This window comes from Gossypium hirsutum, chromosome A08 (genome assembly GCF_007990345.1).
Source record: "Gossypium hirsutum isolate 1008001.06 chromosome A08, Gossypium_hirsutum_v2.1, whole genome shotgun sequence".
In the NCBI taxonomy this organism is placed as follows: Eukaryota; Viridiplantae; Streptophyta; class Magnoliopsida; order Malvales; family Malvaceae; genus Gossypium; species Gossypium hirsutum.
Genome location: NC_053431.1, coordinates 92,164,078 through 92,169,613, shown reverse-complemented (window position 1 = coordinate 92,169,613; position 5,536 = coordinate 92,164,078).

The window sequence follows — 5,536 nt, the reverse complement described above, 5'->3', positions numbered from 1 at the left end:
CATATCGTCGCAAATAGATGTGTAACTAACACCCTCTTTCTTAGTCTGGATCGGCAAAAGTCGAAAAGCCGAAATGCCGAAAATCGGCATTTTGTAGATTTGTGAGTGTGCGAATGCTCGTGAGGTAAATCGATTAATGTTTTTGGTAAGCTGCAATGTTTGGACTGCAAAGTGCATGATTTCTGTGCCCTCAATATTTTTGGGCTTAATGGGCCAAAATTAGAATGATGGGCCAACGGGCCCAATTTGGTAAGAACCCTCGGTAGTGATTCTGTTAGTACGTGAAAAGTAAGAATATGCATGAAAAACCCTAAAATAGATAAATTACAGAAATACCTTTAAAAGTGGAAAATTTATAGTTTTACCCCTAGTAGATAAATTACCGAAATACCCCTAGGGTTAAATTGACCTAAATGCATGTTTGACTATTGTTATTTACTGCATGCCATGTTGTTATTATCTGATGCATGGGATTGGGATATTGACGGAGGAAGTATTGGAAGTGGCTTGTCCACGTACTGGAGGCTTTGCCTCAAATTACTGTTAACTGAGCAGCAAGGCTGCAACTGTGGAGTGTTGGGCTGGGTGGGTTGAGCTATTCCCCACATGGAGTGTAGGGCTGGTACGGGTGGAGTGTAGTGGTTGGTGGGTTGAGTAGTCTCCCAAAATGGGCTTGCATATGTTATTGATGTTGCATGTATTTTGAAATGGGCCTATGGGCCATACTGTTATCTGAATAAGGGGCTAAGGCCCAGTTTATTGTAACCTGAAAAGGGCTCTGGTCCAGTACCACTATTACCTGAATGGGCTTAGGCCCAATAGGCTTGAGCTGACTTGGGCTTTGAATGGGTTTTCCTTACACACTGAGTTTCCCCAAACTCACCCCTTTTATTTTCATCCACGCAGGAAATCCCCAACCATAGTGGGCTTGGAGCTGTGAGGGAATTCGGAGTGGCCACCCGTTCTGAAAGTTTGGTTTTCTTCTGGTGAACTGGACATCCTATTATTTATGTTGAGGTTTGGGTTTTTAAATGTAATAAGGCCGCTTAATTATTTTTTATGGTTTTAATATGTATTACTAAGATAGGTATTACTTATTTTAACTGTTGAAATTGGATGCTTTAGGGCGCGTTTTCAAAAAAAACAACAATTGATTTCAAAATAACACGACAACAAGCAAAGCTTCCGCAATGAAAGTATTTTCCAAAATTAATCACTTTTCCTAAAAATGACTTAATCAAATTGGTTTCCTAGAAATATACATGACGTTAAGATGTGGCAATGGCGGTGTGCATGTCTAGGATTGGATCCAAAGGGAGCTTGGTACTTAAGTAGTCCGATAGACTAACCTCCTCTTTTTCGGTTTCCTACCTGGTGCACAGCTTCCATTCACTTTAACCTATAATGAAATTATCTTTTAAAACACTAAGTAGGTTTTTTTGGATCAACAATATAAAATGTTTTGAACGCTTCGATGTGGCATGTCGGATCCGGCCATAACGTCTGGGCCGAGTTTGGGGTGTTACATTTAGTGGTATCAGAGCCTAAGTTGCAACAACTCGGCTGTGGAATGGGTTTAAAAAAAACAAAGATTTTCAAAAATAAAAAAATTTTATAAAGATTGCGAAAAACGCGATTTTCAAAATTTAGATCTTTAGAAGGTGGCATTCCGAATCTCCGGCCCAAGCCTGTAAGTATTACTTTGAACTCTTCTAAATATTTTTCTAACTTATCTGTCTGTACTGAAATCCTGCTAGGATACTCTAGATAGGATGATACTGAAACCATAGGAAAATCTAATAAGAGACTGAAACTGTAGCTAGACTTCGATTCTGCAAAAACAAACTCTGAACTACTGTCTGATTCATAAAACATCTGTAATAAACACTGGAATATTAATTGATGCATAAAAATTCGTAATCAAGATAATACGATATGAGTACAAGAGGCCGTGGACGGAGCCGAGGAAGTGCTCGAGCGAGATCTTCGCCTTCGAGACATATGTCGGCGGTGGATGCACCGGTACCACTAACAACAGAGGTAGAGTCTCATGACCGTGGTGCCGGGGATGATGCCCTGTCACAGGCAATGCTTCGTGTTCTGGAAAGGGTTGCCAAGGCAAGTGCGGACAATGGAGTTCGGGGATCTATTTCTGAATGACTTCGGGCTAACGGAGCGGAGATCTTTAGGGGCGTATCTGATATAGCCCCGAATGTGACGGAATATTGGTTGGAGGCCACATAACGGATTATGGACAACTTAGACTGCTCTGAGGAGATTGTGAGTGGGGTATCTGTAGTAAGTCCTTTGGGTTACCCAGTTAGGGTAGACAAACTGTATAGGAATGTACCCTTAGAAACTCAAGGTAGGATTTTCCCTAGAGATCTGATGGAGTTACCGTTCGGAGAGTTTGATCTCATTTTGGGAATAGATTGGCTTATTAAGCATAAGGTGACCCTAGATTTTGCCGCTAAACGAATGGTGTTAAGGACCACAAAGGATGAGGAGGTTATGGTGATAGGTGAGCGAAGGGATTATTTGTCCAATGTGGTGTCGGCATTAAGAGCCGAGAAGTGGATTTGGAAAGGTTGTGAGGCCTATTTGGCATTTGTAAGTCAGTCGGAAGAGGAGGGACAGGCAGTGGATAAGGTTAGGACCATAAAGGAGTTCCAAGATGTTTTTTTAGAGGAGCTTCCAGGATTGCCTCCGAACCGAGAAGTTGAGTTTGGAATAGATTTGTTGCCTAGAACGGCGCCCGTGTCCATCGCACCATATAGGATGGCACCGAAGGAGTTAGTGGAGTTAAAGGCTCAAATTCAAGAGTTGTTGGATAGGGGCTTCATTAGGCCTAGCGTGTCTTCATGGGGAGCACCGGTGCTATTCGTGAAAAAGAAGGATGGTACGATGCGGATGTACATTGATTATCGCCAGTTGAACAAATTGACGATTAAGAATAAGTATCCACTTCCAAGGATTGATGATCTGTTCGACCAGCTTAGAGGAGCTTCTGTATTTTCCAAGATCGACCTTCGATCTGGATATCATCAGTTAAGGGTCAAGGAGGCAGATATCCATAAGACAACATTCAGGACTCGGTATGGTCATTACGAATTTCTGGTTATGCCATTTGGATTGACAAACGCTCCTGCAACGTTTATGGATCTGATGAATCGTGTGTTCCAACCATTTTTAGATCAGTTCGTAGTCGTCTTTATTGACGATATCCTGGTATATTCTGAAACTGAAGCGAAACATGATGAGCATCTCCGTATAGTGCTGCGAGTGTTAAGGGAGAAGGAACTCTTTGCGAAGTTCAGCAAGTGTGAATTTTGGTTGAGGGAGGTAACCTTCTTAGGACATGTGGTCTCTGCCGAAGGGATTAAGGTGGACCCTCGAAAGATTGAACCAATTTTGGAGTGGAAGCCACCTAGGATGGTGTCGGAAATTCAAAGTTTTCTAGGGTTGGCAGGATACTACAGAAGGTTTGTGGAAGGTTTTTCTGTGATGGAAGCACCTCTGAAAAACTCATAAGGAAAGGGGTACCGTTTGTATGGACTGAGACCCAGCAAGAGGCTTTTGAGAAGTTGAAGAAAGTTCTGACTGAAGCACCTGTGTTAATTCAGCCAGAGTCTGGGAAAGATTTTACTGTGTACAGTGACACATCACATGTAGGCTTGGGCTGCGTGTTAATGCAGGAGGGTAAGGCGGTTGCATATGCATCACGAAAGCTTAAACCTCACGAAGGGAACTATCTTACTCATGATTTGGAGTTGGCGGCAGTGATATTTGCACTTAAGATTTGGAGACATTACTTGTACGGGGAGAGGTGTATTATATACACAGACCACAAGAGTCTTAAGTATTTGTTGACTCAAAAGGAGCTGAACCTTAGGCAAAGGAGATGGATTGAGTTGCTTAAGGATTATGACTATTCGATCGAGTATCACCAGGCAAGGCTAATGTGGTAGCCGATGCTCTAAGTTGTAGAACTGTATCTGATCTGAGAGCAATGTTTGCTCGTCTGAGTCTGTATGATGATAGAAGTCTGTTGGCTAAGTTGCAAGTGAGGCCAACCTGGGTGGATCAGATTAAGGAAAAACAGTTGAACGATGAGTCTTTGGTCGCTCATTTTCAACAAGTTAAGGAAGGGGAAACTTCTGAGTTTGGGAGCCAGAAGAGACGATGCAACAATAATACTCTCATCTGTTTGGATCAGGTAAATTTCGAGGACGAAATTTCTTTAAGGAGGGTAGAGTTGTAACGCCCCAATTTTTGGGAATTCTGTGAATGTTGGCATAGGTTTAATTATGTTAGTGAGCCTCTAGAAGGCCCAAGCCTAAGATAGAACCCGGTAATTTTAGTTAATTTTTGTTCCATAAGAAAAAAGGGAGTGAAATTATGAAATAGGACCTATGTGAAAATGTTTGAAAATGCTATAGGCTAAATTGAAGTGGCCAAATAAATAGGAGTGCAAAATAGGAGGATTTGCATGACAAACCTCCCATTTTACATGAAGTGGCCAGCCATCATGTTGTTGTAGACAATATAAGCACTTGATATCCATAATTCATGGTACAAATTGATAATGGGTTAGGTAAATGTTCCATGATAATGGGTTAGGTAAATGTTCCATGATAATGGGTTAGGTAAATGTTCCATGATAATGGTTTAGGTAAATGTTCCATGATGGGCATTCATGTCTTTTGTATTAAAGAATTAAATGGATGAAATATGAAATTTTATTAAAAGAAAAAGGGGTGAAAAGAACAAAGTTTTGTCCATCTTTGTTCATCATAGCTGAAAGTTAGAGAAGAGAAAGGAGAGGAGAAAGCTCTTGAATGTTCGGTCACTTGGGGAAGAAAATTGAAGGTAAGTTCATGGTAGTTTGCTTCTATCTTGATGTTCATGAGTTCTTCTTGATTCTACCTTAACTCTTGAAGCATATTTTGGTTTTTGGTTGTGTTGTGAGCATTTGGTCATGAATTAAAATGAAGGAAATGGTTGTTGTTTCATGTTCTTTTGATGAAAAATGGAAGAAATGTGAAGTTGAGCCAAACAAATGAGCAAGCATGTGCTTAGATGCTAAGGGGAAAAATAGGCTAATATGTTATGCTTTAAAATGATGAAATGGAGATTATACTTAAGTAAAATCAGAGATATGTGATGATTGATTGGTGATATACATGTTTAAAAAAAACATGCATGCAAGTTATGTGTAAAAGAGTGATTTGGTAATAAATCTGCTTGGGACAGCAGCAGTAACGTGAATTTGGAAAATCACCATAAATTGTGGGAGATGAGTTAGAAGCTGAATAAATTATGTAATTAAAGCTTAATGAGTCTATTTTCAAATGAAATAAACAAGAACATATTTTGAATCCTATACAATGAGAAATTTGATTCATAATGAAGAGTGGCTAGATTAGTCAAACAGTGAAACATGGGAAACTTTAAGAAAAATATGGTATTGATTGGCTAAACAAAAAATTCTGAAAATTTTATGGATAGAAGATATATGAGTCTATTTTCAGGTAAA